The 9093-nt window shown below is 57.5% G+C and overlaps 1 non-coding gene across 1 annotated transcript; it reads right to left on the bottom strand.

The window, feature by feature from the left end:
* Positions 1-8207: 8207 nt before the first annotated feature.
* On the bottom strand, positions 8208-8289 carry TRNAL-AAG. The gene has a single exon. It is a non-coding gene; the product is annotated as a tRNA-Leu (tRNA).
* Between the last annotated feature and the right edge of the window lie 804 nt (positions 8290-9093).

Below are 9093 nucleotides of genomic sequence, written 5' to 3'. Positions count from 1 at the left end.
CCCATTTTTTCCCAATTTCCCCCAATTTCTCCTCATTCCCCAATTCCCCCAAATTCCCCAATCACCCCCCAATTTCCTGAATTTTCCCAATTCCTCAAATTCCCCCTTTTCTCCCCATTTTTCCCAATTCCCCAAATTCCTCCAAATTCCCCATTTTTCCCCAATTCCCCAAATTCCCCCCAAATTTTCCCATTTTCCCAATTCCCCCAATTCCCCCAAATTTCCCCAATTTCCCCCAATTCCCCCATTTTTCCCCATTTCCCCCCATTTCCCCAATTTCCCCCCATTTCCTCTAATTCCCCCAATTTCCCAAATTCCCCCAATCCCCCCATTTCTCCCAATTTCCCCAAATTCTCCCTTTTCTCCCCAATTCCCCCCATTTCCCCAAATTCCCCCAATTCCGATTTTCTCCCCAATTCCCCCGTTTTTCCCCTTTTTTTTCCCATTTCCCCCCATTCTCCCGTTTTCCCCAATTTCCCCCATTTCCCAAATTTCCCCAATCCCCCCTTTTCTCCCCAATTTCCCCCAATTTCCTCTTTTCTCCCCCAATTCCCCAAATTGCCCTAATTCCCCCAAATTCCCCCCATTCCCCCATTTCTCCCGATTTTTCCCATTTTCCCCCCATTTCCCCCAATCCCCCCTTTTCTCCCCCAATTCCCCAATTTCCCCAAATTCCCTCAATTCCTCCATTTATCCCCAAATTTCCCAATTTCCCCCCAATTTCCCCCCATTGCCCAATTTCCCCCAATTCTCCAATTTTACCCAATTCCCCAAATTCCCCAAATTTCCCCCAAATTTCCCCAATCCCCCCATTTCTCCCCCATTTCCCCGAATTCCCCCAATTCCGATTTTCTCCCCAATTCTCCCATTTTTCCCCTTTTTTCCCCATTTCCCCCCATTCTCCCGTTTTCCCCAATTTCCCCCATTTCCCCAATTTCCCCCATTTCTCCCCCAAATCCCTTAATTCCCCCCATTTCCCAAATTCCCCCAATTCCCCCTTTTCTCCCCAATTTCCCCCAATTTCCTCTTTTCTCCCCCAATTCCCCAAATTGCCCTAATTCCCCCAAATTCCCCCCATTCCCCCATTTCTCCCGATTTTTCCCATTTTCCCCCCATTCCCTCAATCCCCCCTTTTCTCCCCCAATTCCCCCCATTTCCCAATTTCCAAAATTTCCCCTTTTCTCCCCATTTCTCCCAATTTCCCCCAATTTCCCAATTTCCCCAATCCCCCCATTTTTCCCCAATTCCCCCAATTTTCCCTTTTCTCCCCCAATTCCCTTAATTTCCCCCATTTCCCAAATTCCCCCAATTCCCCCATTTCTCCTCAATTTCCCCAATTTCCCCTTTTTCCCCCCAATTCCCCATTTTTCCCCAATTTCCCCATTTCTCCCCATTTTTCCCCATTTCCCCCCATTCTCCCAATTTCCCAAATTCTCCCCAATTTCCCCATTTTCCCCCCATTTCCCCAATTCCCTCTTTTCTCCCCAATTCCCTCTTTTCTCCCCAATTCCCCCATTTCCCCCCAAATTTCCCCAATTCCCCCAACCCCCCCAATTCCCCAAATTCCCCGATTTCCCCTATCCTCAAATTTCCCAAATTCCCCCCTTTTCTCCCCAATTTCCCCCCATGCCCCCAATCTCCCCCAATCCCCAAATTCCCCCAATTTCCCCCAAATTTCCCCAATTTCCCCCAAATTTCCCCAATTTCCCCCAATTCCCCAAATTTCCCCTTTTCTCCCCAATTCCCCCAATTCCCCCATTTGTCCCCATTTTTCCCATTTTCCCCCCATTTCCCCAATCCCCCCTTTTCTCCCCCAATTCCCCCATTTGTCCCCATTTTTTTCCCATTTCCACCCATTCTCCCATTTTCCCATTTTCCCCCAATCCCCTCATTTTTCCCCAATTCCCCCATTTATCCCCAATTCCCTAAATTTCCCCATTTCCCCAAATTCCCCCAATCCCCCCTTTTCTCCCCCAATTCCCTTAATTCCCCCAATTTCCCAAATTCCCCCAATTCCCCCCATGACCCCAATTCCCCAATTTCTCCCATTTCCCCCAACTCCCCCATTTCTCCCGATTTTTCCAATTTTCCCCCCATTTCCCCTATTCCCTCTTTTCTCCCCCAATTCCCCAATTTCCCCAAATTCCCTCAATTCCTCCATTTATCCCCAAATTTCCCAATTTCCCCCCATTGCCCAATTTCCCCCAATTCTCCAATTTTACCCAATTCCCCCCAATTCCCCAAATTCCCCAAATTTCCCCCAAATTTCCCCAATCCCCCCATTTCTCCCCCATTTCCCTGAATTCCCCCAATTCCGATTTTCTCCCCAATTCTCCCATTTTCCCCCTTTTTTTTCCCATTTCCCCCCATTCTCCCGTTTTCCCCAATTTCCCCCATTTCCCAAATTTCCCCCTCTTCTCCCCCAATTTCCCCAATTTCCCCCAATTCCCCAAATTTCCCCTTTTCTCCCCAATTCCCCCCATTTCCCAATTCCCAAAATTTCCCCATTTCCCCCCAAATTTCCCCAATCCCCCCATTCTCCAATTTCCCAAATTCCCCAATTTCCCCCCATTTTTTCCCCATTTCCCCCCATTCTCCCAATTTCCCAAATTCCCCCCAATCCCCCCATTTCTCCCCAATTTCCCCCATTCCCCCATTCCCCAATTTCCCCCAATTTTCCCCCATTCCCCAAATTCCTCCAATTCCCCCATTTCTCCCAATTTCCCCATTCCCCCCTAATTTCCCCCAATCCCCCCATTCCCAAATTTCCCCCTCTTCTCCCCCAATTCCCTTAATTTCCCCCATTTCCCAAATTCCCCCATTTCCCCATTTCTCCCCAAATTCCCAAATTTCTCCCCATTTCCCAAAATTTCCCCAATTCCCCCCATTACCCCAATTCCCCCATTTCTCCCCAATTTCCCCATTTTTTCCCATTTTTCCCCAATTCCCCCCATTCCCAAATTTCCCCCATTTCTCCCCATTTTTCCCGTTTTCCCCCAATTTTCCCCAATTTCCCCAATTCCCCCAATCCCCCCATTTTTTTCCCAATTCCCCAATTTCCCCCCATTTTCTCCCCAAATTTCCCCAATTTCCCCCCTCCCCACCCCAGACCCCCCCTCCCCCGTCCCCCCCTCCCCCTCCCCTTCCCCCACCGCCCCCTCCGACCCCGAACCCCCCCCGGGGGACCCCGCGCCCCCTCCCCACCTCACCTGCGACCTCTGCGGCAAACCCTTCACGTCCCTCCCGTCCCTCCGCCGCCACCTCCGCGCCCCGCACCGCGGCTCCCCCTTCAGCTGCTTCCGCTGCCGCTCGCCCTTCCCGTGCGGGGCCGCGCTCCGGGACCACCTGCGGGGCCCCCCGTGTCCCCCCCGGCCCCACAAGTGTCGCTCCTGCCCCAAACGCTTCGCTTCGGTTCGATCCCTCCGCAAACATCTCCGCACTCACCGCGATTCCGCGCTGCGCTGCGCGGATTGCGGGAAAATCCTGAATTCCGAAGCGTCGCTGGTCACGCACCGGCGGATCCACACCGGGGAGCGCCCGTTCTCCTGTCCCGATTGTGGGAAGGGTTACATGGCCACGAAATCGCTGGGGAAACACCGGCAGGCTCGGCACGGAGTGGACAGGGGGTTTATCTGCCCCGAGTGCGGGAAAAGCCTCTCCACGCACCCCGCGCTGGTCACGCACCTGCGGATCCACACCGGGGAGCGCCCCTACGAGTGTCCCGACTGCGGGAAGGCGTTCGCGGCCGTCAAATCGCTCAGCAAGCACCGGAAATCGCACCGGGAGAGGGTGGGGAAAGGTGGGGAGGGGGAGAGTGGGGTGGGGGGAGAGGGGTCGCCGAAATTCCGACGGGATGGAGCTCAGAGAGGGGTGGGGGTCCTGGAGGGGTCGCCGAAATTCCGGCGGGATAGAGCTCAGAATGGGGAGGGGGTCCTGGAGGGGTCGCCGAAATCCCGACGGGATTGGGGAGAGCGCGGGGTGGGGGTCTTGGAGGGGCTAAAACCTCACAGGAATAGGAGTGAGCACGGGGTGGGGGTCTCAGGGTCACCAAAATCCCACTGGGATGGTTCTGAGAGTGGGGAGGGGGTCTTGGAGGGGCTAAAACCTCACAGGAATGGGGGTGAGCGCAGGGTGGGGGTCCTGGAGGGGTCAAAATCCCACCGGGATGGGGTTCAGAGCAGGGTGGGGGTCTCAGGGTCATCAAAACCGCTCTGGGATGGGGATGAACGTGGGGTGGGGGGAGAGGGGTGGCCGAAATTCCGAGGGGATTGGGGAGAGCGCGGGGTGAGGGGAGAGGGGTCAGCAAAACTGCTCTGGGATGGTTCTGAGAGTGGGGAGGGGGTCCTGGAGGGGTCAAAATCTCATCGGGATGGAGCTCAAAGCGGGGTGGGGGTCCTGGAGGGGTCAAAATCCCACTGGGATGGAGCTCAGAGCGGGGTCGGGGGCTTGGGGTCACCAAAACCGCTCTGGGATGGTTCTGAGAGTGGGGTGGGGGTCCTGGAGGGGTCAAAACCTCACCAGGATGGAACCCAGAGCAGGGCGGGGGTCTTGAGGTCACCAAAATTCCACTGGGATCGGGCTCAGAGTGGGGTGAGGGTCTCAAGGTCATCAAAACTGTTCTGGGATGGTTCTGAGAGTGGGGAGGGGGTCCTGGAGGGGTCAAAATCTCATCGGGATCGGACTCAGAGCGGGGTGGGGGTCTCAGGGTCATCAAAACTGCTCTGGGATGGTTCTGAGAGTGGGGAGGGGGTCTCAAGGTCACCGAAACTCCTCCAGGACGGGTCTGAGCGCGGGGTGGGGGTCCTAGAGGGATCAAAATCTCATCGGGATGGGTCTGAGCACGGGGTGGGGGTCTTGGAGTGGCCAAAATCCCATCGGGATGGGGTTCAGAGCAGGGTGGGGGTCTCAGGGTCATCAAAACCGCTCTGGGATGGTTCTGAGAGTGGGGTGGGGGTCCTGGAGGGGTCAAAATCCCACCGGGATGGAGCTCAGAGCGGGGGTGGGGGTCTCAGGGTCACCGAAACCGCTCTGGGATGGGGTTCAGAGCAGGGCGGGGGTCTTGAGGTCACCAAAATTCCACTGGGATCGGGCTCAGAGCGAGGTGGGGGTCTCGGGGTCACCAAAATCCCACTGGGATGGTTCTGAGAGTGGGGAGGGGGTGCTAGAATTACCAAAACCTTTCCAGGATAGCCCCAAGCACTGGGTGGGGGTCTCAAAACATCACCAGGACAGCCCCAAACCCGGCTCGGGGGTCCCAAAACCCCACCTGGACAGCCCCAAACCCGGCTCGGGGGTCTCAAAACCCCACCAGGACAGCCCCAAACCCGGCTCGGGGGTCCCAAAACTTCACCAGGACAGCCCCAAACCCCACCAGGACGGCCCCAAACCCGGCTCGGTGGTCTCAAAATCCCTCCAGGATAACCCCAAACTTCACCAGGACGGCCCCAAACCCGGCTCGGTGGTCTCAAAATCCCTCCAGGATAACCCCAAACTTCACCAGGACAGCCCCAAACCCGGCACGGGGGTCCCAAAACTTCACCAGAACAGCCCCAAACCTCACCTGGACAGCCCCAAACCCGGCACGGGGGTCCCAAAACTTCACCAGAAAAGCCCCAAACCTCACCAGGACGGCCCCAAACCCCACCTGGACAGCCCCAAACCCAGCTCGGGGGTCCCGGAGCCCCTCAGACCCCTCCAGCCCGGCCCGGATCGGCCCCGGCGGCGGCGCCCGGCGTGCGAGGTGTGCGGGAAGGCGTTCCGGGACGGGGCCGGGCTGCGGCGGCACCGGCGGGTGCACACCGGGGAGAAGCCGTTCCCGTGCTCGGACTGCGGCAAGCGCTACTGCACCAGCTCCAGCCTGGTCATCCACCGGCGCAGCCACACCGGGGAGCGGCCGTACCCCTGCGGGCGCTGCGGGAAGGGATTCGCGTCCCGCTCGGCGCTGCTCAAACACCTGCAGACTCACCTGCGCAAGGACGGAGCGGGGGCGGCGCGGCCCTGAGGGGGCCCGGGGGTGGTTTGGGGGGTCCTGGTGGTGATTTGGGGGCTCCCGGGGCTGATTTGGGGGGTCCTGGTGGTGATTCGGGGCGTCCCGACACTGACCAGGGGATCCCGGTTCTGATTTGGGGGGTCCCGGTGCTGATTTGGGGGGTCCCGGAAGTAACCGGGGCTGTCTTGGCACTGACCGGGGGGTCCCGGTTCTGATTTGGGGGTCCCGGTGATGGTTTGGGGGGTCCCGGTGATGGTTTGGGGTGTCCCGGTGCTGATTTGGGGTGTCCCGGTGCTGATTTGGGGGGTCCAGGAAGTAACCGGGGCTGTCTTGGCACTGACCGGGGGGTCCCGGTTCTGATTTGGGGTCCCGGTGATGGTTTGGGGGGTCCCGGTTCTGATTCGGGGTGTCCCGGGGCTGTCCCAGCTCTGACCGGGCGATCCCGGTGCTGATTCGGGGTGTCCCGGCGCTGACCGGGGCATCCTGGTTCTGATTCGGGGCGTCCCGGTACTGACCAGGGGATCCCGGGGCTGATTTGGGGGGTCCCGGTTCTGATTCGGGGCGTCCCGACACTGACCAGGGGATCCCGGTTCTGATTTGGGGCGTCCCGGTTCTGATTTGGGGGTCCCGGTGATGATTTGGGGGTCCCGGTGATGGTTTGGGGGGTCCCGGTTCTGATTTGGGGGGTCCCGGTGGTGATTCGGGGCGTCCCGGTACTGACCAGGAGATCCCGGTTCTGATTCGGGATGTCCCGACACTGATCGGGGGGTCCCGGTGCTGATTTGGGGGGTCCCGGTGATGATTTGGGGGGTCCCGGTGCTGGTTTGGGGGGTCCCGGTGATGATTTGGGGGTCCCGGTGATGGTTTGGGGGGTCCCGGTTCTGATTTGGGGGGTCCCGGTGGTGATTTGGGGGTCCCGGTTCTGGTTCGGGGTGTCCCGGTGCTGATTTGGGGGTCCCGGTTCTGGTTCGGGGTGTCCCGGTGCTGATTTGGGGTGTCCTGGCACTGACCGGGGCTGTCCTGGGGCTGTCCTGGCACTGACCGGGGCTGTCCTGGGGCTGTCCTGGCACTGACCGGGGCTGTCCTGGGGCTGTCCCGCACTGACCGGGGCTGTCCTGGCACTGTCCGGGGCTGTCCTGGGGCTGTCCTGGCACTGACCGGGGCTGTCCTGGGGCTGTCCTGGCACTGTCCGGGGCTGTCCTGGCACTGACCGGGACTGTCCTGGGGCTGTCCCGCACTGACCGGGCTGTCCTGGCACTGACCGGGACTGTCCTGGCACTGACCGGGGCTGTCCTGGCACTGACCGGGCTGTCCTGGGGCTGTCCTGGCACTGACCGGGGCTGTCCTGGGGCTGTCCTGGCACTGACCGGGGCTGTCCTGGGGCTGTCCCTCACTGACCGGGGCTGTCCTGGGGCTGTCCTGGGGCTGTCCTGGGGCTGTCCTGGGGCTGTCCTGGGGCTGTCCTGGCACTGACCGGGGCTGTCCTGGGGCTGTCCCTCACTGACCGGGGCTGTCCTGGGGCTGTCCTGGCACTGACCGGGGCTGTCCTGGCACTGACCGGGGCTGTCCTGGGGCTGTCCTGGCACTGACCGGGGCTGTCCTGGCACTGACCGGGGCTGTCCTGGGGCTGTCCCTCACTGACCTGGGCTGTCCCTCACTGACCGGGGCTGTCCTGGGGCTGTCCTGGCACTGTCCGGGGCTGTCCTGGGGCTGTCCTGGCACTGTCCGGGGCTGTCCTGGCACTGACCAGGCGATCCCAGCGGTGAAATTTCGGTGCTGACCCTCAGGAATCCATGAAAAATTTTGGGTGCCCATCTCAGGGATCCGCAGAAAATTTCGGGTGTCCTCTTCAGGGATTGTTGGAATTTTTAAATTTTATTTTTTTCTGTGTTCTGTTCCCCCCTGCTCCAAAATGAGGTGAAATAAAGCGGAATTGGGATTTTTTTCTAGAAGTCGGGGTCGTGATTTGCTGGGTTGGGAATGTGGGAGGGGAGGGTGGGATTTGGGGTGGAATTTGCGGATTTTGGAGGTGGGATTTGGGGTGAAATTCCCCCATTTTGGCGCTGCCGAGCTCCGTTTCTCTGAGCTGGGATTTGGGGTGAAATTCCCTCATTTTGGCGCTGCCCAGCCCCGTTTCCCCCCGGATCCACCCCAAAAATGTTTGGGGGGCTCCTCCAGGCGCGCCCACCCCCCCCCGATCAATTCCCAAAATCGGGGCTGGCAGCGGTGGGATTCGAACCCACGCCCCCGCAGGGACTGGAGCCTTAATCCAGCGCCTTAGACCGCTCGGCCACGCTACAGCGGGCACGCGGGGGGTGCCGGGATCCCCCCCGGAATTCGGGAAAGTTCGGGGAAATTCGGGAAAATTCGGAAAAAATCGGGAAAATTCGCAAAAATTCGGGAAAATTCGCGAAAATTCGGGAAAATTCGGGAAAATTCGGCAAAATTCGCGAAAATTCGGGAAAATTCGGGAAAATTCGCGAAAATTTGGGAAAATTCGCGAAAATTCGGGAAATTGCGCGAAAATTCGGGAAAATTCGCAAAAATTCGCGAAAATTCGCAAAAATTCGGCAAAATTCGGGAAAATTCGCGAAAATTCGGGAAAATTCGGGAAAATTCGGGAAAATTCGCAAAAATTCGGGAAAATTCGGGAAAATTCCAGGAAATTCGGGAAAAATCGGGAAAATTCGGAAAAAATCGCGAAAATTCGCGAAAATTCGCGAAAATTCACGAAAATTCGCGAAAATTCGGGAAAATTCGCAAAAATTCAGCGAAAATTCGCAAAAATTCGCGAAAATTCGCGAAAATTCGCGAAAATTTGGGAAAATTCGGAAAAATTCCGGAAAATTCGGAAAAAAATCGGGGAAATTCGCAAAAATTCGGGAAAATTCGGGAAAATTCGGGGAAATTCGGGAAAATCGGGAAAATTCGGGAAAATTCGGGAAAATTCGGGAAAATTCACGAAAATTCGTGAAAATTCGTGAAAATTCGGGAAAATTCGGGAAAATTCGGGGAAATTCGCGAAAATTCGGGAAAATTCGGGAAAATTCGGGACAATTCGCGAAAATTCGCGAAAATTCGCGAAAATTCGGGAAAATTCGCGA

This window comes from Catharus ustulatus, chromosome 36 (assembly GCF_009819885.2).
Source record: "Catharus ustulatus isolate bCatUst1 chromosome 36, bCatUst1.pri.v2, whole genome shotgun sequence".
NCBI lineage: Eukaryota > Metazoa > Chordata > Aves > Passeriformes > Turdidae > Catharus > Catharus ustulatus.
The sequence above is the reverse complement of the archived record's forward strand: the minus strand, read 5'-3'. Positions and strand labels throughout refer to the sequence as shown.